This window comes from Elaeis guineensis, chromosome 16, assembly GCF_000442705.2.
Source record: "Elaeis guineensis isolate ETL-2024a chromosome 16, EG11, whole genome shotgun sequence".
NCBI lineage: Eukaryota > Viridiplantae > Streptophyta > Magnoliopsida > Arecales > Arecaceae > Elaeis > Elaeis guineensis.
In genome coordinates, this window is record NC_026008.2 from 5,526,793 (window position 1) to 5,554,160 (window position 27,368).

A 27,368-nucleotide genomic window follows, 5' to 3' on the forward strand; every position below is an offset into this window, starting at 1 on the left:
AGGATGAGGAGACCGCGAGAGAGCGGCAGGCGGGAGACTCGAGTAAGCCCGCAGTCGAAAAAAGGTCGAGAGAAGCTCGGCCGCGTTCTCGATCCCCTCCTGGGCACAAGCGTGCCCATACTCCGCCCTGGGTACGCAGGCAGAGAAGTCCGGACCGCGGGGTTCGGCGGGGTTCTTCACCGGGAAGATTCCGCAACTACGCCCCCCTCAATACTTCGAAGACCCAGGTACTGATGGAGGTCAGGGAGCAGCTCCCTAGGCTAGAGAGGATGCGCACACATCCCGGGAAGCGTAACCCCAACAAGTTCTGTCTCTATCATCGCGACTACGGCCACGACACGGAGGAATGCATCCAGCTTCGAGACGAGATCGAGGAGCTCATCCAGCGAGGTCGACTCGACAGATTCATCCGACGCCGGTCTGAGGGTAGAGAAGATCGGCCAAGGGTCCTGCCGCTACCTGAACCGCCAAGGAGGGAGGAGCAGCCCGGAGATCGGCCTCCAATTGGGACCATCGACTCCATCGCCGGAGGGCCTCAAGGAGGAGCAGACCTTCCACGACCATGGAACTCGGGAAACCTGTAAATGTATCGCTTACGACTTTGCCCTGAATCTAAATTCCTTTCGACTTCGCATGCTCCTCCCATTTGAAATGGATTTGTTACGACTGGGGATAATCCCTTCAAACAATTAAAACAAGGTTATGTTAGGAACGGAAGGGGAACCTCATCCTAACATAACTAAAATGAAGGTCTGATTATCTTAAAATCGGATTGGGGGAGAGGCCTTACAACGCCCTAATGCGCCCCCACGGCCATATCAGAAATAGGAGGAAAACCTCGTCCTGACATGAGCAAAGTCAAAGGCCCGGTTCTTTTAGATCGGATGGGGGGAGAGGCCTTACAATGCCCTGATGTGCCCCCACAGCCATGTCAGGAACAGGAGGAGAACCTTGTCTTGACATGAGCAAAGTCAAAGGCCCGGTTCTTTTAGACCGGATGGGGAGAGAGGCCTTACAACGCCCTAATGTGCCCCCACGGCCATGTCAGGAACAGGAGGAGAACCTCGTCCTGACATGAGCAAAGTCAAAGGTCCGGTTCTTTTAGACCGGATGGGGGGAGAGGCCTTACAACGCCCTAATGTGCCCCCACAGCCATGTCGGGAACAGGAGGAGAACCTCGTCCTGACATGAGCAAAGTCAAAGGTCCGGTTCTTCTAGATCGGATGAGGGGAGAGACCCTTGCGATGGCCCTTATGTGCCCCCACGTTCCCGTTGGGAACAGGAGGAGAACCTCGTCCGGACGGTGACGAAACCCGGCCGCCCAACAAGATCAAATGAAGGGGAAAGGCCCCTCAGCGGCACCTTCATACTCCTACGCAACCCCGCAAAAAGCAAGGGGAGGGCCCTCTGAAAAGAGGAGGGAAATTAAAAAGGAAGAGCGACGAACTACGACGGGAACAGATGAAGGACAAACTACGCCAAAGACGTAAGGAACCCCGTCTCAACGAAGACTGGAAGTTCCTACCAAACACCCCCGGCCTCTAAGAAGGCTCTCGACACAGGTCTAGAAGGCGGCGGCACCTCCGAAGTAGTGCGGAGTTCAGACCACCAAGGAAAGCAAACCAGCACCTCGATGACTGGGCACCTCCAAACGACGTCAACATCGAACAAGTCGAGCGACAAAAGAAGTCCGGCGGACGACAATTTAATACAATATGCAGACGAGGTAACACAAAATCTCCTTTTCATTCCATTTGCGAAATATACACCACAAAGCCCAGAAGGCCAAAGGAAGAAAAACAAAACAACAAAAGGGAAAGCGTATACATGAAAAGACAGAAGGCCAAAAAGAGCCCTAGGGAAGCTCTGCCCCTTCCGACCTAGAATTATCTGCTCCATCCTTCATCCAGGACTGCCTCAGATTCTCAATTTCTTCTTCTAGCTCTCCCTTTTTCAGCAGCGCGTCTTGGAGCGCCCGACGAAGTCGCTGGCTTTCGGCCTCCACCTCTCGACGCCTCTTTCTCAGGACCTCAGACTCCGCCTCCGCGTCCACGACGGCCCGCTGCTCGTACGCCAGTTGGATCTTCAGTTGCTGCAGCTCGATCGTCCTTTCCCCGAGGGCGACAGAAATCCCTTCAACGGTTCCTCTTAGAGACTGGAGTTCATCAGAATCCCTTAGAGGGCCCCAAGGGGGCAGGCCCAGCCTCAGGGTCGGGCAGTAGACGAAGAGGTATTTTCCCTTCCTGTTGTGGATCGAAGAGGGGGCACCTTTCAGCAACCCCTTCTTGCCGAACTGAGGGGAGAAATACCACCAGTCCTTCGTCGAAGGATGGCGCTTGAAGGTATAAAAATGCCTAAACAGAGAGAGGGACGGTTGGACCTTGACTACGTGGCAAAGGGAGAGAGACCCTATCAAAAACCTAAAAGAATTCGGAGCAACTGAAGCCAAAGAGATATCTAAAAAGCGGAAGAGGGCGACAACAAAGGACGGAAGCGGAAGTCGGAGCCCGGCACGGAACGCCTCCTGATACAGGCAAAAGCGACCGGATGGAGGAGTGCTCGCCCGGTCGGAGGGGCGGGGAAGCTCCAGGTCATACTCCGGAGGAACTCCGTACTGAACCCTTATCAGAAAGAGTTCATCCGGAGTCAAAGAGCAGGGAATGACGCCCGGCGCAAAAATCGGACGAGGCCCCGTCTCAGGTACGGGTTCATCTACAGAACGGGAGACCTGAGGGGTTGAGGCGGAAGAACTCCCGGAACCGCCGGAGGCGGAAGTATCGGAAGACATTTCGAATACCTTCAAATGAAGATCCTGATGATCCCGAAGAAAACGGGCAGGACGAAGGGTGAGAGATCACAGGAGGCTGACTCAAAGGAATACAAAAAAAAAAAAAGGGCAAAGAAAGGGCCCCTAAGTGGCGGGAAGAAAGACGAAGGTTCTGGGACCAACCTAGATCGCTCTGAGGCATGCAGAGGGGCGAGGACAGGGACGACTCGAAGGACGCCTACAGCCCAAGAAGACGCCAAGAGAAACGGGGCTCTCGAAGAAAGGGCAGATACCGCTAGAATTCTGAAGCGGAATAGGACCCCTAAAGGCGGAAGGACGGGTTTAAATAGACCCTGGGATCCGGTGCCATAATGATCGCGAATCCCCCTAGGCCGGCCCGCGCTCGACACGTGTCCCACTCACCACGGCAGGCGGCTGAAAGCAGCTGACGGTTGGCAGGGCCATTATTGCGTCGTACCTGGGCCAGTGTACCAGCGGGAATTTCGAAGGGTCCTTTCGTATCGTCCCGATTCGAAAAGACTTCAGCACGCGCACATTTAATGCCAAAATATCTGGAGGCGGTCGTACACAGGGTTCAAGGGGACAACTTCGGCTGTGCAAACCTCTCTGTACTTTATTCGAAATTCAAACTCGGAAGTAGGGGGACTGGTGTTGGGTATAAAATATCCTTAGCCGAAGTTCTCAACGGGATTGACCCTCACGAGTCGTCTCCAACTCCAACGGCGAAGCAGACTCCGCCCGGACTCCTACGGGAGCCGGGCTCGCCTCCAACTCCGGCTGCAAGGAAGATTCTGCCCGGACTCCTACGGGAGTCGGGCTCCGTCACCAACTCCAACGGCGAAGCAGACTCCGTCCGGACTCCTACGGGAGCCGGACTCGCCTCCAACTCCGACCGCAAGCAGACTCCGTCCGGACTCCTACTGGAGCTGGGCTCCGTCACCAGCTTCAACTGCAAGCAGACTCCTCTCGGACTCCTACGGGAGCCGGGCTCCGTCACCAACTCCAACGGCTGGTAAGCTTCGTCCGGACTCCTACGGGAGCCGGACTCGCCCCTGACTTTAATTGCAGGAAGGCTCCGCCCGGACCCCTACGGGAGTCGGGCCTCGTCCCCGACTCCGGCTGCAGACAGACCTCGTCCGGACTCCTACGGGAGCCGGACTCCGCCCACAACTCCGACCGCAAGCAGACTCCGCCCGGACTCCTACAGGAGCCGGGCTTCGTCACCAACTTCAACTGCAAGCAGACTCTGCCCGGACTCCTACGGGAGCCGGGCTCTGTCACCAGCTTCAACTGCAAGCAGACTCCGTCCGGACTCCTACGGGAGCCGGGCTCCGTCACCAACTCCAACGGCTGGTAAGCTTCGTCCGGACTCTTACGGGAACCGGACTTCGCCCCTGACTTTAATTGCAGGAAGGCTCCGCCCGGACCCCTATGGGAGCCGGGCCTCGTCCCCGACTCCGGCTGCAGACAGACCTCGTCCGGACTCCTACGGGAGCCAGACTCCGCCCACAACTCCGACGGCAAGGAAGACTCCGCCCGGACTCCTACGGGAGCCGGGCCCGTCTCCAACTCCGACTGCAAAGAAGACTCCGCCCGGACTCCTACGGGAGCCGGGCTTCGTCACCAGCTTCAGCTGCAAGCAGACTCCGCCCGGACTCCTACGGGAGCTGGGCTCCGTCACCAACTCCAACGTTTGGTAAGCTTCGTCCGGACTCCTACGGGAGCTGGACTTTGCCCCTGACTTTAATTGCAGGAAGGCTCCGCCCGGACCCCTACGGGAGTCGGGCCTCGTCCCCGACTCCGACTGCAGACAGACCTCGTCTGGACTCTTACGGGAGTCGGACTTCGCCCACAACTCCGACGGCAAGGAAGACTCCGCCCGGACTCCTACGGGAGCCGGGCCCGTCTCCAACTCCGACTGCAAAGAAGACTCCGCCCGGACTCCTATGGGAGCCGGGCTCCGTCACCAGCTTCAGCTGCAAGCAGACTCCGCCCGGACTCCTACGGGAGCCGGGCTCCGTCACCAACTCCAACGGTTGGTAAGCTTCGTCCGGACTCCTGCGGGAGCCGGACTTCGCCCCTGACTTTAATTGCAGGAAGACTCCGCCCGGACCCCTATGGGAGCCGGACCTCGTCCCCGACTCCGGCTGCAGACAGACCTCGTCCGGACTCTTACGGGAGCCGGACTCCGCCCACAACTCCGACCGCAAACAGACTCCGCCCGGACTCCTACAGGAGCCGGGCTGCGTCACCAACTTCAATTGCAAGCAGACTCCACCCGGACTCCTACGGGAGCAGGGTCCGTCACCAGCTTCAACTGCAAGCAGACTCCGTGAGGACTCCTACGGGAGCCGGGCTCCGTCACTAACTCCAACGGCTGGTAAGCTTCGTCCGGACTCCTACGGGAGCCGGACTTCGCCCCTGACTTTAATTGCAGGAAGACTTCGCCCGGACCCCTACGAGAGCCAGGCCTCGTCCCCGACTCCGGCTGCAGACAGACCTCGTCCGGACTCCTACGGGAGCCGGACTCCGCCTACGACTCCGACCGCAAGCAGACTCCGCCCAGACTCCTACTGGAGCCGGGCTCCGTCACCAGCTTCAATTGCAAGCAGACTCCGCCCGGACTCCTACGGGAGCCGGGCTCCGTCACCAACTCCAACGGCAAGGAAGACTCCGCCCGGACTCCTACGGGAGCCGGGTTCGTCTCCAACTTCGACTGCAAGGAAGACTCCGCCCGGACTCCTACGGGAGTCGGGCTCCGTCTCCAACTTCAACCGCTGGTAAGCTTCGTCCGGACTCCTACGGGAGCCGGACTTCGTCCCTGACTTTGATTGCAGGAAGACTCCGCCCAGACCCCTACGGGAGCCGGGCCTCGTCCCTGACTCCGGCTAAAGGAAGACTTCGTCCGGACTCTTACGGGAGCCTGATTCCGGGCTCCTCTCAAATGGATAGCCAACCATCCCTCGCCGCTAGACACTCCAGCCGAGCTTCAGCCGACAGGTCTGCACTCCCTGGCGTGACGCAGCAACGGCCATGATCCTGCTCCACTTCCTGCGACGGATTCCGCGCGGCCCCATTATTCCCTGGCAGACCGTTATGATGCCAACGATCCTGCTCCACTTCCTGCGACGGATACCGCACGATTCTTCCACCCTCTGGCAAGTCGCGACAACGGACGCCGCTCCACTTCCTGCGGCAGACTCCACGTGGCGCGCTTTGGTGATAGCCACGGGTCTACCCCACTACTCTTCGCAACAAACTCCGCCTGATCCTGGGCAGCCCACGACCAGACGGTTACAAACATCGCTATCAGTCTGTTGCTCCCTCCGCCTATAAAAGAGGGAGCCCCAGATACGTTAAGCTCTAAGCTCTCATTTTTACCTACAAACTCTGCTAAAATTTTCGTTCGAGCACTCCATTCTTGTTGAGGCAGAGAACTGACTTGAGCGTCGGAGGGTCTTGCCGGAGCAACCCCACCTCCGGTTGAGACTTCTTTTGGCAGGTCCCGGCGGCGACCGCGACTCCCTCGACTCCAGCTTCTCCGGCGCAAGCGGATTTTTGCACCAACAGATAGATTATACACTAGAAAAAAAAGGATAAGATTAAAGAAAGAATAATTAGGGTTTTAGGGAAACCTCAAGATTCTGAAGCTTATTGATGAAAAAATGATAAAAAACGACTGTAAACCTACGTTACAGCACTTAAATACTAGGATTATAAATGTTTCTTTTAATCCCAATCCTAGATTAACTACTTTGAATTCTAACTATTGAAAGCTTTTAAAATAAATCCTAAGCTACAATACCCATGAACAGTAACTCGCTACAGTAAAATAATAATTAAAATAAATAATCTATTTAAAATTTAATCTATTTAAAATTTAACTCTAGGCTCCTGCATCATTTTTCTTGGCTTGGAAAACTCGACTCTGACGAGAAAACTTTCCAAGTTTCAACATATATATCTGGATCAATTTTTTTTCACTCATCTTCAACAATTCAATTACTCTTATTAACTGGTTTACCCAACCACTTCACCAAGAATCTTCTATATGGGTTGTCCTTTTGAGACTTGACTTCTTTAACATCCAAAACATCTTCAATAATCTCAATTGTATCCTTAAGATATTGCTGAATCAGATCTAAAACTTCAACCACTTCTCTATCAAAATCCTCAAATGGATACAAATCTGAAATGTTAAACACTGGGCTGATGATGCAGTAAAAAGATAGGACAACAGGTCTTGACCGATTATAGGCTAGAAAAAAGGATAGAATTGAGGAAGGAACAATTAGGGTTTAAAAAAATCTCAAGATTCTGAAGCTTATTGATAAAAAAATGATAAAAGATGGCTACAAATCTATGTTACAGCACTTAAATATTAGGATTATAAATATTTTTTTTAATCTCAATCTTAGATTAACTATTATAAATTCAAGCCATTGAAAACTATTAAAATAAATTCTAAGCTACAGTATCCGTGAATAGTAACGGCACTATAGTAACCTATGAATAGTAACTCGCTACAGTAAAACAACAATTAAAATAAATAATCTATTTAAAATTTAACTTTAAGCTCCTGAATCACCAATCTTTAATTTGATTTGGCGGTATCCGCTTTTCAAGTCAATCTTCGTATATACCATAGAACCATTAAAGATGTTCAAAGCTTCCATGGGTTAGCATCATCTTTTGTAGGAGATTCATTAAGAATTTCAGCTCTAGCATGAGTCCTGTGACTGAATGCTTGAAGGATATTTTTGAGTGGTCAAAGTCAGCTTAAAAGGCTTTTGAACACATCAAAATTTTGTTGACTGAAGCACTGATTCTTGCATTATCAGATTTTGAGAAGTTATTTGTTGTAGAGTGTGATGTATCTCATGTTGGAATTGGAGCAGTTCTTAGTTAAGATGGAAAGCCTATAGAGTTTTTTGGTGAGAAATTATCTGATGCTAAAAGGCGTTATTCGATTTATGATTTGGAGTTTTATGCTTCAGTGAGGGCTATTCAACATTGGGAGCATTATTTGATTTATTAAGAGTTTGTGGTTTATTCTGATTATTAAGCCTTGAGGTTCTTAAGTTCTAAGAAGAAGCTTAATAAATTGTATGCAAAGCGAAGTTCTTAGCTTGATGAATTCAGTTTTTCATTGAAGTATAAGATGGGTGAGTCCAATATTATGGTAGATGCATTTAGTAGGCAATCTACCCTATTAATGGTGCTAAGTACTCAAGTTATTGGTTTTGAAGAGTTGAAAAATCAGTATAAAACTGATTCATATTTCTGCAAAATAATTATTGATTTAGAGGAGTTGGTAAGACTTCAAACTTTACCTTATCGCTTGCATGAAGGACATCTTTTTAAAGGCAATCAGTTGTGCATTCTAGAGGGATTTTTGAGGGAGTAGATTATTAGAGAACTTGATGGCAATAGTTTAGAAGGTCACTTTGATAAAGATAAGACCATGGCAATGGTGGCTAATCACTATTGTTGGTCAAGAATGTTTCGAGATGTGGATAGGGTAGTGAAAAGATGTTTTGCTTGTCAATTCGATAAAAATCATTTACAAGGTACGGGGTTATACACTCCTTTACCTATATCGGAAGCACCTTGGATTTACTTGAGCATAGATTTTGTCTTGGGACTTCCAAAGACATCCAAGAGATATGATTCCATCTTTGTTATGGTGGATTGCTTTTCGAAGATGGTGCATTTCATCCTTTTTTTTCAAAATTTTGGATGCTATACACCTTGCTGATTTATTTTTTTAAAGAGATAATGAGATTACATGGTGTTTCTTCTTCAATTGTTTCTAATCGTGATGTCAAATTTGTGGGACGTTTTTGGAGGACTTTGTGGAGGAAGATGGAAACTTAACTAAAATATTTCAGTACTTGTCATCCACAAATAGATGGATAAACCAAAGCTGTTAATTGGAGTTTAGAAAATATGTTGAGATGCCTTATGGGAAATCATGCTGAGAGTTGGGACTTGATTTTTCCTCAAGCCGAATTTATTTATAACAATTCATTTAATATAACAATCAAGAAGACACTATTTGAAGCTGCTTATGGACTCAAGCCTCAATAAGCACTTCATTTAATTTCTTTGCCATTAGGAGCAAGAATTAGTGACGGTGGAGAGGTATTTACGGATCACATTCGATAGATTCATGAGGTAAAAGCTGCACTAAAAATCAGCAATGAGATTTATGCGAATGTAGCCAATCAACATCGTCGTGTCAAGAAATTTGAGAAAGGAGACTTGGTCCTTGTGCATTTGAGCAAGAAAGGTTTCTTAAACGTACTTATCACAAACTCAAATCAGGAAAGTTTGGGTCTTGCAAAGTGTTGAAGAAAATAAGCTCAAATGCTTAGTTAATTGAGTTGCCATCAAATCTGCAGATCAGTCCCATGTTTAATGTTCTAGATTTGTATCCATTTTGAGGGTTTTGATAGGAAAGTGGTTGAAGTTTCAGATTTGATTCAGCAGTATCCTAAGCGTTCAGTTGAGGTTATTGAAGATGTTTTGGATGTCAAAGAAGTCAAGTCTCGAAAGGGCAACCAATATAGAAGATTTATGGTAAAGTGGTTGGATAAATCAGTTAGTGAGGGTACCGGGATTGCTGAGGATGAGTTGAAGAAGATTGATCCAGGGATGTATGTTGAAATTTTGAAAGCTTTCTCATCGGAGTCAAGTTTTTCAAGTCGAGGAGAATGATGAGGAGATTAGGATTAAACTTTAAATATATTAATTTTTTTAATTGCTGTTTTACTGTAGCGAGCTATTCAAAGATTACTGTAGTGCCATTATCGTTCATAAGAACTATAGCTTAGGGTTTATTTTAATAGTTTTCAATGGCTAGGATTTTAAGTAATTAATCTAGGATTGTGATTAAAAGAAACATTTGTAATCTTAGTATTTAAGTACTGTAACATAGGTTTGCAGCCGTCTTTTGTCATTGTTTCATCAATAAGCTTCAAAATTTTGAAATTTTCCCAAATCCTAATTGTTTCTTACTCCTACCCTTTTTTTTCTAGTCTATAATCTATCAATATCTGTTGTCCTCTTCTTTTGCTGTATCAACTGATCTGCAGATCCGATGGTAGCTCAATTAAATAAGTATTTGAGCTTCTTTTCTTCAATACTTTGCAAGGCTCAAACTTTCTTGACTTGAGTTTGTGATAAGTACTTTTAGAAAATCTCTCTTGCCTTAAACGCACAAGGACCAAGTCTCCTTTAAACTCCTTGACACGACGATGTTGATTGGTTGTATTCGCATAAGTCTCATTGCTAGTTTTAGTGCAGCTTTTACTTCCTCTCCTCATGAACTCATCGAATATGATCCGCAAATGCCTCTCCATTATCACTAACTCTTGCTCCTAATGGCAAAGGAATTAAATCAAGCACATGTTGAGGCATGAGTCCATAAGCAGCTTTAAATGATGTCTTCTTGATTGTTCTATTAACTGAATTGTTACAAGCAAATTCGGCTTAAGAAATAATTAAGCCCTAACTCTTAGCATGATTTTTCACAAGACATCTTAATATATTTTTCAAACTCTGATTAATAGTTTTGGTTTGTCCATCTGTTTATGGATGACAAGTGCTAGAATATTTTAGTTGAGTTCCCATCTTCCTCCATAAAATCCTCCAAAAGTATCCCAAAAATTTGATATCACGATCAGAAACAATGGAAGAAGGAACACCATGTAGTCTCACTACCTCTTTGAAAAACAAATCAGTAATGTGTGTAGCATCCGAAGTTTTGAAACAAGGGATGAAATGTGCCATCTTCGAGAAGCGATCCATCACAACAAAGATGGAATCATATCTCTTGGATATCTTTGAAAGTTCTAAGACAATCTATATTCAAGTGAATCCATGGTGCTTTTGGTATAGGTAAAGGAGTGTACAACCTTATATTTTATGAATGATGTTTATCGAATTGACAAGTAGAATATCTTTTCACCATCCTGTCTGTATCTCAAAATATTTTTGGCCAACAATAGCAATCAGCCACCATTGCCATGGTCTTATCTCTATCAAAGTGACCTCCTAAACTATTGCCATGAAGTTTTCTAATAATCTGCTCCCTCAAAGATCCCATATCTTTTATACAAGAGATAAGTTAAAGTCTGAAGTCTTGCTGGTCCTTTTAAATCAGCAATTATTTTGTAGAAATATGGATAAGTTTTATACTGATTTTTTAGCTCTTCAAAACTAGTGATTTGAGTATTCAATACTATTAGTAGGGTAAGTCGCCTCCTAAGTGCATCTGCCACAATATTGGACTCCTCTTATACTTCAATAGAAAATTGAATTCATCAAGATAAAAACTCCACTTGGCATGCCATTTATTAAGCTTCTTCTTAGAACTTAAGAACCTCAAGGTTTGATGATTGAAATAAACCACAAACTCTCGATAAACCAAATAATGCTCCTAATGTTGAATAATCCTCACCAAAGTATAAAACTTCAAATCATAGGTTGAATAAGGTTTTTTAGCATTAGATAATTTCTCACTGAAAAACTCCACGGGCTTTCCATCTTGACTAAAAACTGCTCCAATTTTAACATGAGATGCATCACACTCCACAACTAATAACTTCTTAAAATTTGGTAATATAAGAATCAGTACTTTAGTCATCAAAGTTTTGATGTGTTCAAAAGCCTTTTGGGCTGACTTTGACTACTTAAAACTGTCCTTCAAGCATTCAATTATATGACTCATAAAGGAGCTGAAATTCTTGATGGACCTATAAAATGATGCTAACCTATGGAAGCTTTGAACATCTTTAATGGTTTATGGCATAGGCCACTCCCTTATTGCATGCACCTTCTCTGAATCATGTTTAATACCTTCAGCTAAAATAATGAACCCTAGAAACATCACTTTACGGCACTCAAACATCACTTCTTCAAGTTTATAAAAAGCTACTCTTGTTGGAGTACGTCCAAAACTTGCCACAAATGAACTAAGTGTTATTCCACATCTTGACTGTAGATTAGGATATCATCAAAGTAAATAACAACAAATTTGTTTAAGAAAGATTTTAGTACCTCTGTTATGACTTACATGAATGTGCTCGGTGCATTAGAGAGACCAAATGACATTACTAACCACCGTATAAACCATCTGGTGTTTTGGACACCGTCTTCCATTTGTCACCAATCCTTTATATGATTTGGTGGTACCCACTTTTTAAGTCAATCTTCATACATACCGTAGAACCAGCTAGTTGATCAAGCATATCACTCAAGTGAGGAATGAAAAATCTATATTTAATAGTGATTTTATTAATAGCATGACTGTCCATGCACATCCACCAAGACCATACCTCTTTGGTGCAAGCAAGGCTAGATAGGCACATGGATTTTTGCTTTCATGCACCAAACTCTTGGCTAACGACTCCTCAACTTGCCTTTGCATCTTAGCATGTTGCTTAGACGGCATTCTATAAGCTAGTAGGTTTGGTAAAAAGGCATCTGGAACCAAATCAATGGCATGTTGAATGCCTCTCATCTGTGGCATACCTTGCGGTAAGTCACCACTAACCAGATCTGAAAATTCTTCTAATAGTCGCTGAATTTTTGATGGCCATTGAAGGGATTCTATCATCTGGTCACTTTCTACTATTTTACTCATTAGGGCATATGCTACACTTCTGAATATTGGAGCTTCATCCATCTGGGTGCTGCCGCCCCCTTCCTCTTCCCCAGATCCACACGTCCAAAACCCTCCCTTTCTGATCGGCCATATAGAAAGAGAGATCAGCAAGGGAGAGATCAGAAAAAAGAGAAAAAGGGAAGGAGAAAGAGTTCTCCATCACTTCTCGACGTTCCTCCAGTGCTGCATGACGGCAGTTCGCGTGTAGATTCTTGGATCTTCTTCTACGATGGTCGAAGAAGAAGATCAGATCCAAACCAGCAAAGCAGAGATCTGAAGGAGAGCTAGCACCTCAGTGGTTTTCGGTGCTTTCGATCTGTTTCAGTCTCGTATGGATATCGATAGAGGCCGGACGTGTGTGCGTCTTTCAATGGAACCTCTAGACATCCTCAGTTCTAGTTCTGAAGAAGGAAATCAGTGCTACAGGTAGGTGATTCGATCATCAGATTAATTTTAATTTATAAAATCAGATGCATGTTCTTCTTGTTTTTCATCATATGAAATAGATCTGTAGGTGTAACATTAGATCTATGCATGTGTAGATTAAAAGTACTTTTAATCTAACTTCCGCTACGTGTTCAAAATAGTTTTGAAAAATCTGCATGCATGACACCTAACGAAACCAAACAGTAGGTGCATAGTACCGCATTTAACCCCTGTGGAGTAAGTCTATAGTGCCAAATTTCGAAACAATCAATATCAATTGCCAACGTATAACCTCCGTTTGGCAATATCCATAAAGTAGATAGACTAGGAGTTCAGTATGTATACACAAACTCAATTCATACAATTATTATTATGACATATATAAGTTGTAACATATAAAATTTTGAATCAGTATATAAAATTCGTAAAAGTGACTAATCAGCAAATTTTTGATAATCCATATGCAACATAATTTTCTAAATCAATGTATTCACATTTGCTAACATAAATTCCAAAGATTTATACCAAGCTTTTCCATAATTCTATCAATTAGAAATCATTCTAATAAATCTATGATTATCAAGTTGCAAATCACCATAAGCATTCAAAACTTGAAATATTCCTAATTCTATGATTCATACTTGGCTCAGTATAACCAGTATAGCAAACAAATGACATAATTTTCAAAGTATGTGGTATCAATTAAATCAATGAACACTCTCAAGTAATAGATATCCATCATTTTATGTAATTACTTTGATTAAGTAGAGGTTATTTAGTGCTTCACCGATACTCCTTAGAACGTATTAATCCGAAACACACAAGTATATTTGAAATCAGTATCATGTCATTCCCTTGCAATAACCTATAGAATTCCTTAAAATTCTAAAATCTAGATTTTTGATTAACTGCTGTTCCCTGCACAGCAGTCCCAATTCAGGATTTATTTATCCTACCAAATAACATCCAAAAATTCTTAAATTTTGCGAATTGGTTGAGCAATGAGTTGATAACCCTCAATTAAATTTTTAGATTGAAATATTTAGCTATTAAAGAATTAAAAATCCTGGACTACCATAGGCAAATTCAATCTGTCCCAAAATCAGCAACAATCTTCCCTTGATATTCTTCCCCTATTACCCCAACCAATATAATAATTCAATTCCAGATTTAAATCAGATTAAATGTCAAGAGAGGTTAGGGTTTACTCACGTGGATAAGGAGAAGAATCAGGACAGCAAACCATTCCCAAGAAGAGAAAAATAGAAAAGAGGAGGAAGAAGAAGAGGAAGATAGGAAACAAGAGAGAGAGAGAGCATGTGGGAGAGAAAGAGAGAGTGCGTGTATGAGAGAAAGAAAGAGGCAACATGCGGGAGAGAGAAAAAGAAAGTACGGGTGGGAGGTGGTGGAACAGGGGATATTTTCCCCTGTTCGGTTTGGGTTATGGGTGGGCACCGCCTAACAGGTGGGCCCCAAATTTGGTTTGGGTTTGGGCTGGCTGAACCAGTCGGATCTCACAGAATCCATGACTAACCTATATGTTATTTGTTTTATTGAAGGATCATGATTATTCTATTCAGAACTAAAATACTAGGTGTTGGGTATAAAATACCCACAGCCGAAATCCTCAGCGGAATCGACTACGAACAGGACAGCTCCGCCCGGACTCCTACGGGAGCCGGGCTCCACCGCCGACATCGACTGCGGGACAGCTCCGCCCGGACTCCTACGGGAGCCGGGCTCCGCCGCCGACATCGACTGCGGGACAGCTCCGCCCGGACTCCTACGGGAGCCGGGCTCCGCCGCCGACATCGACTACAGGACAACTCCGCTCGGACTCCTACGGGAGCCGGGCTCCGTCCTCAGCATCGACCGCTGGTAAGTCTCGTCCGGACTCCTACGGGAGCCGGACTTCGCCTTTGACTTTAATTGCAGGAAGACTCCGCCCGGACTCCTACGGGAGTCGAGCTTCGTCCTCAGCTCCAACAGCTGCCAGTAGCCTCCGTCCGGACTCCTACAGGAGCCGGACTCTGCCAACAACATCAACTGCAAACAGACTATGTCCGGACTCCGTCCGGACCCCCACGGGAGCCGGGCTCCACCCACGACCCCGATCGCAAGGAGGACTCCGCCCGGATCCATACGAGGGCCGAACTTCAATCGCTGCCGAGCTTCAGCCAGCAGATCTGCACTCCCAGGCCACAATCACGGCCACGATCCTGCTCCACTTCCTGCGGCGGACTCCGCGCAGCTCCATCACTCCCTGACAGGCCGCAGTAACGGTCGCAACACTGCTCCACTCTCTGCGGCGGATCCCGCGCCCACGCGGCTCCATTACTGCCTGACAGGCCACGATAAACGGCCGCGATCCTGCTCCACCTCCTGCAGCAGATATCGCACGATTCTCCCATCCGCTGGCAAGACGCCGCAGCATCTGCATCCCACTTCCCACGGCAGATTACACGTGGCACGCCCCAGTGATGGCCACGGCTCCGCTCCACTACTCTTCGCAGTAGATTCCTCCTGACAAAGGGCGGCCCACTACCTGGCAGTTACAAACGTCGCCATCAATCCGTTACCTCCCCCGCCTATAAAAGGGGGACCCAGATACGTTATTCTATAAGCTCATTTCTTATCTCAAAACTCTGCTAAATTCTCCGTTCGAGCACTCCATTCTTGTTGAGGCAGAGAACTGACTTGAGCGTCGGAGGGTCTTGCCGGAGTAACCCCACCTCCGGTTTAGACTTCCTTTGCAGGTCCCGGCGGCGACCGCGGCTTCCCCAACTCCAGCTTCTCCGGCGCAAGCAGATTTTTGCACCAACAGGATTGGCGCTAGAGGAAGGGCCTGTGTCTTCGCAGCACCCTTGTTCTTAAAGGAGTGTTCAACGGAGCTGTCCCCGACCGTCTCTCCGTCACCCACTCCTAATCTTCCCCCGCGAGATCGACACTCGATGCCTCCGCGCAAGGCGTCCACCCGGCGGTCCACGGCCTCCGCGGCCAGATCTCAGGCTCCGGCCTCCCCTCCAGTTTCTCAGCCTCCTCCTCCCCCTCCGGCGGCGGCGGTCGGCACGGAGCAATTTGACTTGCTGGCACAGCAGGTCAGAGGCCTCGTCGAAGCCGTACAAGCAATGCAGCAGCAGCAACCGCAGGCGTCGGCGCATCCGGAAGGGGCATCTCCGGAATGCCAGAACCCGGCGGCGGGGCGGGCCACCTGGGCCAGCCGCCCCGTCCTTCCTGGGAAAATAAATCCGAGGGTAGAGAGCCCTCAATCGGATCACGACTCCACCCCTGGAAGATCCCTGCCCCCGTTCTACCAAAGGACCCTCGAGACTCGAAGTCGAGAGAATTCCCTGGATCGGAGGCTCCAGGAGATGAACCGGCGGATTGAAGAACTCCGCCACGCGCCCCCCGCTTATGGTGAGGATATTTGCACTGACCCTCCCTTCTCCCAAATGATCATGCAGGAACCGATCCCGCCAAACTTCAAGCTTCCCCAGTTCGAAAGCTACGACGGGACTTCGGACCCGGTTGATCATCTGGAGGCCTTCCGGACGATGATGCTGCTTCACGGCGCTCCTGACGCCATCTTATGCCGGGTTTTCCCGTCTACTTTGAAGGGAGCAGCGAGGAACTGGTACTCGGCTTTGAAGTCGGGTACCATCTTTTCCTTCGATCAAATGAGCCACCAATTTGTGGCCCATTTTGTCAGCAGCCGGCGTCCCCGGAAGGGTTCGGAGTCCCTCATCAACATTAAGCAGAGGGAAGGGGAGTCCATACGGGCCTACGTCAACCGCTTTAACATCGCGGTGTTGGAGGTCCGGAACTTGGACCAGTCAGTTGCCATGGCCGTCCTGAAAGGTGGCCTTCAGAAGAATGATCTTTTGTACTCCCTGGAGAAGAAGTACCCCAGGGATTTTGCCGATTTACTGGCTCGGGCTGAAGGATACGCCCGAGCGGAAGAAGCCTTCAAAATGAAGGACGAAGAGACAGCAAGGGAGCATCAAGCGGGAGATTCGAGTAAGCCCGCAGTTGAGAAAAGGCCAAAGGAAGCCCGGCCGCGTTCCCGATCCCCTCCTGGACATAAGCGCGCCCATACTCCACCCCGGGCACGCAGGCAGAGAAGCCCGGACCGCGGGGTTCGGCGGGGCTCCCCACCAGGGAGATTTCGCAACTACGCCCCCCTCAACGCCTCGAAGGCCCAGGTATTAATGGAGGTCAGGGAGCAGCTCCCTAGGCCGGAGAGGATGCACACACATCCCGGGAAGCGCAACCCCAACAAGTTCTGCCTCTACCACGGCCACGACACCGAAGAATGCATCCAGCTCCAGAACGAGATCGAGGAGCTCATTCGGCGAGGTCGACTCGACAGATTCATCCGCCGCAGGCCTGAGGGTAGAGGAGACCGGCCAAGAGCCCTCCCACAGCCTGAACCGCAGAAAAGGAAGGAGCAATCCGGGGACCGGCCTCCCATCGGGACTATCGACTCCATCACCGGAGGGCCTCAAGGAGGAGCGGAAAAACTGTAAATGTATCACTTACGATTTCGCCTTGAATCTAATTTTCTTTCTACCTAACGTGCTCTTCCCACCTGGCATGGATTTATTACGACTGGATACGACCCCTCCAAAAACCACAGCCATGTCAGGAACAGGAGGAGAACCTCGTCCTGACATGAGCAAAGTCAAAGGCCCGGTTCTTTTAGACCGGATGGGGGGAGAGGCCTTACAACGCCCCAATGTGCCCCCACAGCCCTGTTAGGGACAGGAGGAGAACCTCGCCCTAACTTGAGCAAAGTCAAAGGCCCGGTTCTTTTAGACCGGATGGGGGGAGAGGCCTTACAACGCCCCAATGTGCCCCCACAGCCCTGTTAGGGACAGGAGGAGAACCTCGCCCTAACTTGAGCAAAGTCAAAGGCCCGGTTCTTTTAGACCGGATGGGGGAAAGGCCTTACAACGTCCCAATGTGCCCCCACAGCCCTGTTAGGGACAGGAGGAGAACCTCGCCCTAACTTGAGCAAAGTCAAAGGCCCGGTTCTTTTAGACCGGATGGGGGGAGAGGCCTTACAACGTCCTAATGTGCCCCCACAGCCCTGTTGGGGACAGGAGGAAAACCTCGCCCTAACTTGAGCAAAGTCAAAGGCCCGGTTCTTTTAGACCGGATGGGGGGAGAGGCCTTACAACGTCCTAATGTGCCCCCACAGCCCTGTTAGGGACAGGAGGAAAACCTCACCCTAACTTGAGCAAAGTCAAAGGCCCGGTTCTTTTAGACCGGATGGGGGGAGAGGCCTTACAACGTCCTAATGTGCCCCCACAGCCATGTCAGGAACAGGAGGAGAACCTCGTCCTGACATGGGCAAAGTCGGAGGCCCGGTTCTTTTAGACCGGATGGGGGGAGAGGCCTTACAACGCCCTAATGTGCCCCCACAGTCCTGTTAGGGACAGGAGGAAAACCTCGCCCTAACTTGAGCAAAGTCAAAGGCCCGGTTCTTTTAAACCGTTTGGGGGGAGAGGCCTTACAACGCCCTAATGTGCCCCCACAGCCATGTCAGGAACAGGAGGAGAACCTCGTCCTGACATGGACAAAGTCGGAGGCCCGGTTCTTTTAGACCGGATGGGGGAGAGGCCTTACAGCGCCCTAACGCGCCCCCCACAAGCCAGACTGGTAACGAGAGGAGAACCTCACGCCGGCTCGAGCAAAATGGAAGGCCCGGGCTCTTACGGGAGCCGGGTTCCGTCCACAACGCCGAGGAAGACTTCACCCGGACTCCTACGGGAGCCGGGTTCCAACGCCAAGGAAGACTTCACCCGGACTCCTACGGGAGCCGGGTTCCGCCTACAAGGAAGACTTCATCCGGACTCCTACGGGAGCCGGGTTCCGCCTACAAGGAAGACTTCACCCGGACTCCTACGGGAGCCGGGTTCCGCCTACAAGGAAGATTTCACCTGGACTCCTACGGGAGCCGGGTTCCGCCTACAAGGAAGACTCCACCCGGACTCCTACGGGAGCCGGGTTGCGCCTACAAGGAAGACTTCGTCCGGACTCCTACGGGAGCCGGGCTCCAGCCACGACTTCTGCAGCGGGGGTTAATGGTGGCGAAACCCGGCCGCCTAACAAGATCGGATGAAGGGAAAAAGCCCCCACCCCCCGACAACGTCTACATCAAACAAGTCAAACGACAAGAAAGGTCCAGCAGACAAAAATATTAGTGCAGCGCGCGGACGAGGTAACGCAAAATGCTCTTTTCATTTCATTTCCGATATGCACACTACAAGGCCAGGACGGCCAAGGAAAGAAGGGCAAAACGATAAAAAGGAAATAACTATATGATAAGACAGAAAGACAAAAGAACTCTAAGGAAGCCCTGCTCCCTCCGGCCTAGAGTTATCTGTTCCGTCCCTTAACCAGGATTGCCTCAGGTTCTTTATTGCTTCTTCTAGTTCTTCCCTCTTCCGCAGCGCGTCCTGGAGAGCCCGACGAAGTTGCTGGCTCTCAGCCTTCGTTTCTCGACGCCTCTTCCGCAAAACTTCGGACTCCGCCTCCGCGTCCGCGACGGCCTGCCGCTCAAGTGCCAGTTGGATCTTCACTTGTTGCAGCTCGGCTGTCTTCTCCCCGAGGGAGACAGAAATCCCTTCAACAGTGCCTCTCAGGGCTTGGAGCTCTTCGGAATCTTGGGCGGAAGTAAGCTGTGCCCTATTAGCCAGCTGCCTCTGGAGACGAACGACTTCGTCAGCCGCCGTCCGGAATCTCCCTTTATACTCTTCCACTTGCCGGCGCCAGCTGGCCCGCTGCACGTCGTGGCTCATCTCGGCGTCTTGAAGCTGCTTCTGAAGGTCGGAGACCTGCGACCACTTCTGTCCATCATCAACTTGGGCAAAGAGCCGGGATGAGTTTCCTTCCAGCTGGCCGATCTTCCTCTTCGCAGCTGACAGTTCCACCTTAAGAGCGCTGATCCTGGCTTCTTGAGCCCAAATTCGGTCGCTGGTGCTCTTCTTGCATTCCTCGAGCTCCTTTGTGAAGTTCGCTTTCCTCCGGCTGTAATCCATAATTGCCTTCACATGGAGACTCCGAAAGTGGGCGGCCTCAGCGGCGGCTTCAGAATGGCCTTCTCTCGATTTGCGGAGCTCGCCTTCTGACTTCTTCAACTTCTTCGTCAGGTGAAGGACCTCCTTTTTTAACCGCTGGATCGTCGATTTCAGCGGGACCCCCAGGGGCAAGGGGAGTGCTTCTGCAGGACACTGCCATCGGAAGGTAGAAGCGTTAAAGAACGACTCATTGCAAAGAGAAAGGCAGAAAGAAGGAAAGGGCAGGAGAAGCCATCCACAACAAGAAATTCGACTTTATTAATTGAATAATTTTGAAGACAAACAGAAAGAAAATATTGCAACGGAATAAGGGCACAAGATCTGAGGTCTCAGACCTCAGGGGCGGGAGGTGGAGAACTCGGTGCGGGGGCTGCGACCGCGGTGGCGGCGGACGAGGGGCCGGCCTCGTCTTCAGACTCCTCGAGGAAGCCGAGGTCGAGCTCGGGGAATTTGCTGGCCACCTTCTCTTGGCAGAGCTCGAACCCCTTGGTGAACGCCTCCTGGCCGAATTGGACATTCAGGTCCCTCATCTCCGCGGAGGCCTTGAATTCCTCCACCGCAAGGGCCCTGGCCTCCGAGATCAGAACCGGAGTTTGCTCGACCAAGTGGGCGACCTCGGCCTCCGCCTTCCTCGCCGACTCCTCCAAGATCCGTCTCTCTTCCCGGGCTTGCCTCTCTCTTTCCAGGCCCTCCTGGAGGGCGACCACTTCGGCCGTCTTCGCTTGGAGGCGAGCAACCTCGGCTTGGCAGCGTTCCTCCGCCTGAAGGAGGTCCCTCCTCATGCGGCTCGTCGCCTCGACATAGGCGAAGAGCAGGTGCCCAATCTGCAAGGACGGATAGAGAATTACGACAAAGGCCGAGTGACCGTGTAAATAAATATCCGCTTACCTCGAGGAAGGACCCCAAAGAGTCCCAAGCCCGCTGCTCAGGATCGGCGCGGTCGATCCTCTCCACGACGTCGGACAGGATGCAGCCATCGAGCAGCCGCTTGATCAAGTCCCTATCGTTGAAGGGATTCTCCGATCCCTCCTCGGAGCAGACGGACTCGTCTACAGCAGCTCGGTGGCTACTCGCCCTGCGAGCCACCGATTTCCTCCTCCCCGCGGCGGGCGCCTCCGTGGGGCGAACCCCCGGAGCGGGGGCCCCAGTCGGCGGGCTCCTCGAGGAGGCTCAGGGAGCCACTGGCTCGGCATCTGAAGGAATGTCGATGGCCGGGGCCGCCTGGACGGACGCAGCCAAGCTCGTCTCCTCCGCCTTGGCCCTCTTCGCCGATCCGGAGGCCGCCGCGCCCTTTCTCTTCTGAGCTCTCATGCCCCTGGCGAGCATCCGCGCTGCTTCGGCGTCCATTGCTAAAAAAAAAAATGATGAGAAAAGAAAAAAAGAGAAGGAAGGAGAAAAAAGGGAAAAAGAAGCAACATCGATCAATCAAGAGTCAAAAAAAAAAAAAAAAAAAAGAGAAGAGAGTGGGAAGGAAAAAGAGGTAAAGAGAAGAAGAAGAGGAAGGCAAGAAAAGAAAAGATAAGATGAATACTCGCTGGATCCTGAGGGCTCAGACCGATGTTGAAAAGAAGCTGCTCCCTCAGAAGATTAGGAAGGGAAGGAGCGGGATAAGTTAGAAGCTTCTGGGCGGCCTGGAGGTCGTCCTCCCCCAGGCTGGGAGCCCGGCGGACGGAATCCCTCAGAGAACCCCAAGGGGGCAGGCCCAGTTCCAGGGTCGGGCAGTGGACGAAGAGGTATTTCTCCTTCCAATTGTGAATCGAAGAAGGGGCGCCCTTCAGCAACCCCTTCTTACCAAACTGGGGGGAGAAGTACCACCAGTCCTTCGCCGAAGGATGGCATTTGAAGGTATAAAAATGCCTAAACAAGGAGAGGGACGGCTGAACCTCGACTATATGGCAGAGGGAGAGAAACCCTATCAAAAACCTAAAGGAATTCGGGGCCACGGAAGCGAGAGAAATGTCCAAGAAGCGGAAGAAGGCAGCGACAAAGGCAGGAAGCGGAAGCCGGAGTCCGGCACGGAACGCTTCCTGATACAAACAGAAGCGACCAGGAGGAGTGCTGGCCCGGTCAGAGGGGCCAGGTAGCTCCAGGTCGTACTCCGGAGGAACCCCATACTGAACCCTTATCAGAAGGAGTTCCTCCGAAGTCGACGAACATGGAATAATGCCCGGTGCGAAAATCGGGCGAGGCCCAGCCCCGGACGCGGGTTCGTCCACAGAGACAGGGACCTGGGGGTTTGAAGCAGAAGAACTCTCGGAACTGTCGGGAGCAGAAGAGCCAGAGGACATTTTGAGTAGTTTCGAAGGGAGGATCTAAAGGACCCTAAAAAGACGGACCAAAAGGGGAACGAGAGGCCGAAGGCTAACTCGGAGGGACGCACAAAAGTAATGATGAGAGGAGAAGCCCCTAGGCGGTGAGAGGAAGGTTGGCACTAACCTATATTACTCTGAGGGACCTGGGGGATGAGAAACGGGAGGCGCCTATGGCTCGAGAAGACGATCACTAAAGCAGGGCTCTCGAAGAGAAGACAGACACCAGCGAAAACTCAGGAATGGAGTAGGACGCCTAAAGGAGGGAGGACGGATTTAAATAGACCCTGGGATCCGGCGCCATAATGATCGCGAATCCCCCAGGCCAGTCTGCATCCGACACGTGTCCCACTCCCCCTGGCAGACGGCTAAAAGCGGCTGACGGTTGGCAGGATCATAATTGCGCCGTACTTAGACCAGAGTACCTGCGGGATTTTCGAAGCGTCCCCTCGTACCGCTCCAATTCGAAAAGACTCCGGCACGCGCACATTTAATGCCAAAATATCCGGAGGCGGCAGTGCGCAGGATTCGAAGGGACGGTTTCGGCTGTGCCCATCTCTCTGTACTTCCTTCGTTTGAAAGTCAAACTCGGAAGTAGGGGGACTGGTGTTGGGTATAAAATACCCACAGCCGAAATCCTCAGCGGAATCGACTACGAACAGGACAGCTCCGCCCGGACTCCTACGGGAGCCGGGCTCTGCCGCCGACATCGACTGCGGGACAGCTCCGCCCGGACTCCTACGGGAGCCGGGCTCCGCCGCCGACATCGACTGCAGGACAGCTCCGCCCGGACTCCTACGGGAGCCGGGCTCCGTTCTCAGCATCGACCGCTGGTAAGTCTCGTCCGGACTCCTACGGGAGCCGGACTTCGCCTTTGACTTTAATTGCAGGAAGACTCCGCCCGGACTCCTATGGGAGTCGAGCTTCGTCCTCAGCTCCAACAGCTGCCAGTAGCCTCCGTCCGGACTCCTACAGGAGCCGGACTCTGCCAACAACGTCAACTGCAAACAGACTATGTCCGGACTCCGTCCGGACCCCCACGGGAGTCGGGCTCCACCCACGACCCCGATCGCAAGGAGGACTCCGCCCGGATCCATACGAGGGCCGAACTCCAATCGCTGCCGAGCTTCAGCCAGCAGATCTGCACTCCCAGGCCACAATCACGGCCACGATCCTGCTCCACTTCCTGCGGCGGACTCCGCGCAGCTCCATCACTCCCTGACAGGCCGCAGTAACGGTCGCAACACTGTTCCACTCTCTGCGGCGGATCTCGCGCCCACGCGGCTCCATTACTGCCTGACAGGCCACGATAAACGGCCGCGATCCTGCTCCACCTCCTGCAGCAGATATCGCACGATTCTCCCATCCGCTGGCAAGACGCCGCAGCATCTGCATCCCACTTCCCACGGCAGATTACACGTGGCACGCCCCAGTGATGGCCACGGCTCCGCTCCACTACTCTTCACAGTAGATTCCTCCTGACTAAGGGCGGCCCACTACCTGGCGGTTACAAACGTCGCCATCAATCCGTTACCTCCCCCGCCTATAAAAGGGGGACCCAGATACGTTATTCTATAAGCTCATTTCTTATCTCAAAACTCTGCTAAATTCTCCGTTCGAGCACTCCATTCTTGTTGAGGCAGAGAACTGACTTGAGCGTCGGAGGATCTTGTCGGAGCAACCCCACCTCCGGTTTAGACTTCCTTTGCAGGTCCCGGCGGCGACCGCGGCTTCCCCGACTCCAGCTTCTCCGGCGCAAGCAGATTTTTGCACCAACACTAAGTAATAGCAGTGTGTCTTTATTTTGAAAATTTCAGCCTTCTATCTTAAGGCTTTAGCTGTTGGAGCACGATCCCGGCTCCTCCCACGGATCTTGGGTGCAGCGGAACCAGCAACGAACAAATCTGGAGACTTCTGGACTCGATCGAAGGCCCTTGACGAAATCAGCTTGGTTGCTGTCTTCTTCGTCAGCCTTTCGTTCCAGATGAAGAACGCCTCTAAGATCACCTCTAAAAAATCCAAGATCTGGTACCTAACCAGATCAGGCCTGGACCGAGGTCTTCCAATTCGTAGATCTCGAATCGGGGCGTTCTAGATAGGGAAGAAGGTAGATAGAATCAGACCTTGCAGATCTATCCTGCTGCAGCCTTTCCTGTAGATCTGTTGATGGAGATCTCATCAGCACCTCAAACGATCTCAGATCAACTCCAGATTTGAGAGGAACTTGTACCAACCTCGTAGCAAGAGATTCCAAATCCTGGACCTGATGTTTGGATGGCTGCAAGAGAGGGAGAGACAATATGGTTGGCGGCACAAAGGGGGAGGGGCTCAAAACTCTAGCGCCTCTCCTACTTTTCCTGCCTTCTATGGACCTGGCGGCAAGAAACCCTAGGGTTTCTTGCTCCTGGGGCGTGGAGAATAGCTGAAGAGAGGGAGAAGAGAGAGAGACTTGGGAGAAAAGATTTTCGTATTCCTTGGCTTAATCAAACCTATACAGTGCATGTATATATAAACACAGGGTCAAGTGACCCAAACCCAAAACTCCCTTGACCAACTCTATGGGAGATTAGGTTAACCCAAGTCCATGTACACCCATGACTCGATCTAATCTCACCTATCCTGGGTCCAGACCTGGCCCATAAAGAGTTGGTCCCTTGAGGCCCACATAACCTAGACCTCAAGAACCCGAAAGGCCCACAGCCTTTCAACCTAGGGCCCAACTAGCCCTAGAGCCTCCATGAAGCCCTCATTAATGATGGACCTTGGCCTTAGCCTTGGTCCCCTGGGCCTTGGGCACACCACCTGGATCACAACAATCTCCACCTTGGTGTCCCAAGGCCTCAACCAGCTTCATTCTGTCTATCAGCCGAATCAGCTCAACACATCTCTGAAAGCTATCCCGTGGAAGTACCTTCGTAAGTGCATCAGTTGGGTTCTCCTTGGTGTGTACCTTTACCAGCTCCACCTCGCCATCCTCCACAAGCTCCCTGATCCGATGATACTGAATGTCGATGTGCTTTGTCTTTGCATGATAGACTGAGTTCTGTGCTAGTAGAAGTACACTCTGACTGTCACAGTGCACTTTAATGGCCTCCTGAGTAAGGCCCATCTCCGTCAACAAACCCTTCAGCCAAATTGCCTCCTTAGCTGCTTCTGTCAGCCCGATGTATTCCACCTCTGTAGTGGATAGGGCCGTGATAGGCTGCAGACTCGATCTTCAAGAAATAGGACCTCCATACAGGCTAAAGATGAAGTCTGTCATAGACCTTCGGGTATCCACATCTCCATCGAAGTCTGCATCTACATAACCGCCAATCAGCCCCTGAGCCTCCCTGGACATGTCAGAGTATCCCACTACACCTACTGTGTCAACCCAGAACGCCTTTGGAAGCCCTGCCTGCAGCCTCATGCATCGTGCCTTTTTCAGAAGTGTTCTGTTCATCCTCTCGGCCACCCCATTCTGCTGTGGAGTCTCCTTAACTGAGAAGTGTCTCCTGATCCCACACTCACAGTAGTCCTGGAACTCTCTGCTGGTGTACTCCCCGCCATTGTTTGACCTCAGACACTTCACGCTCCTTCCCTACTCCTCCACCTCAGCTCTCCAGATTTTGAACTTGGTGAAGACCTCAGACTTCTTTCTCATGAAGTAAATCAAGAGTTTTCTTGAGAAATCATCAATCAGGGTCATGAAGTATCTGGCCCCATTCCTAACTAAAATTGGGGCTGGTCCCCACACATCCGTGTGTACTAACTCCAGAGGGGCTGCACTATGGGTTGTACTGATGTTGAACTGAACTCTCCTCTACTTTCTCATCTGGCAAGGCTCACAGATCTCCCCTGTAGCACCATCCTCTAGATCAGAGATGAGTCCTCTCCTGCTCAACTCCCTCAGTCTCTTGTCACCCATGTGGCCTAGGCGGTAGTGCCATATCCTGTAAGCCCCCTGCTGGTCCTGTGCTGCAATTGCTGCATCAGACTCTCCGGTCACCACAGATCCCTCCATGCGATAGAGATTGTCCAACCTCCTGCCTCTCATCACCACCATAGCTCCATTGGAGATGTTTAATACTCCGCTTCTAGCCCTATTGCTGAAGCTGTATCCACTGCGCTCCAAGTAGCCTAGTGACACCAGATTCTTTTCCAGCTCCGGGACGTGCTTTACATTTGTCAATGTCCTCACAATCCCATCAAACATCCTCATCCTGACTGTCTCTATCCCAGCCACCTTGCAAGGATGATTGTCGTCTAGAGTCACTGATCCCTCATCTGTCTTGGTGTATGTCGCAAACCAAGACCTGTGTGGTGTGTAGTGATGTGAACACGCAGAGTCTAGTGTCCACTCCTCTGTGTAATGTCTGTGACCATCTGATACCACAAGTAGATCATCCTCCACTTACTGCCCAGCAACTGCACTCACTGATTCTGAGCCACTTCTTTCTCCCTTCTTGCTCTTCTATAGTGGACATTCTTGCTTGAAGTGTCCGAACTCGTTGCACTTGAAGCATTTCATCTCTTTCTTTTCCTTCCTGAATTTGGACCGTCCCCTGGACTTGCTTCTGCCTCTGCCTCTACCTGTCCTCTCCCCTACCGCCAAACCCTCCTGGGGAGCTCGATCTCTGGTCAACTTTTTCCTTTGCTCATTAGACCTCAGCATCGAGACCATGTCCTTATATTCCAAAGTCTCCTTGTCGTAGAGCAGTGCAGTCACCAAAGAGTCATATGATCCTGGCAGCGAACACAAAAGCAACAGGGACTTGTCCTCCTCGTCCAGCTTCACCTCGATATTCATCAACTCGGTGCACAACTGGTCGAACCTCTGAATGTGGCCAATCACATCAGATCCTTCCTGTATCCGAAGACTGTACAACTTCTTCTTCAGCATTAGCTTGTTGCACATATTCTTCCCCATATACATGGTGTGCAACTTCGACCAAAGGCCCTTCGGGGTCTTTTCTTCCAGCACTGAATACAACGCCGCATCCGCCAAACATCCTCTGATCACTGAGCATGCTTTCTTCTCCAACGATGCCCACTGTCTATCTGTCATTCCCTCAGGCTTCTCATCCAAAGCCTGATCCAGATCTACTTGCACC

The 27,368-nt window shown here is 50.3% G+C and overlaps 1 protein-coding gene across 4 annotated transcripts in view; it reads left to right on the forward strand.

Annotated features, from left to right (window-relative positions):
• Positions 1-27,368, forward strand: part of LOC105036158 (uncharacterized) — a 39,720-nt gene that overhangs the window by 6,280 nt on the left and 6,072 nt on the right. Inside the window, exon 2 of one of the 4 annotated variants that reach the window (XM_073250007.1) lies at positions 12,441-12,884. The exons of the other annotated variants lie outside the window; for them this stretch is intronic. The gene's annotated coding sequence lies outside the window, so the exon portion shown is untranslated. The remainder of the gene's footprint in view (positions 1-12,440; positions 12,885-27,368) is intronic. 4 annotated transcript variants of the gene reach the window in all.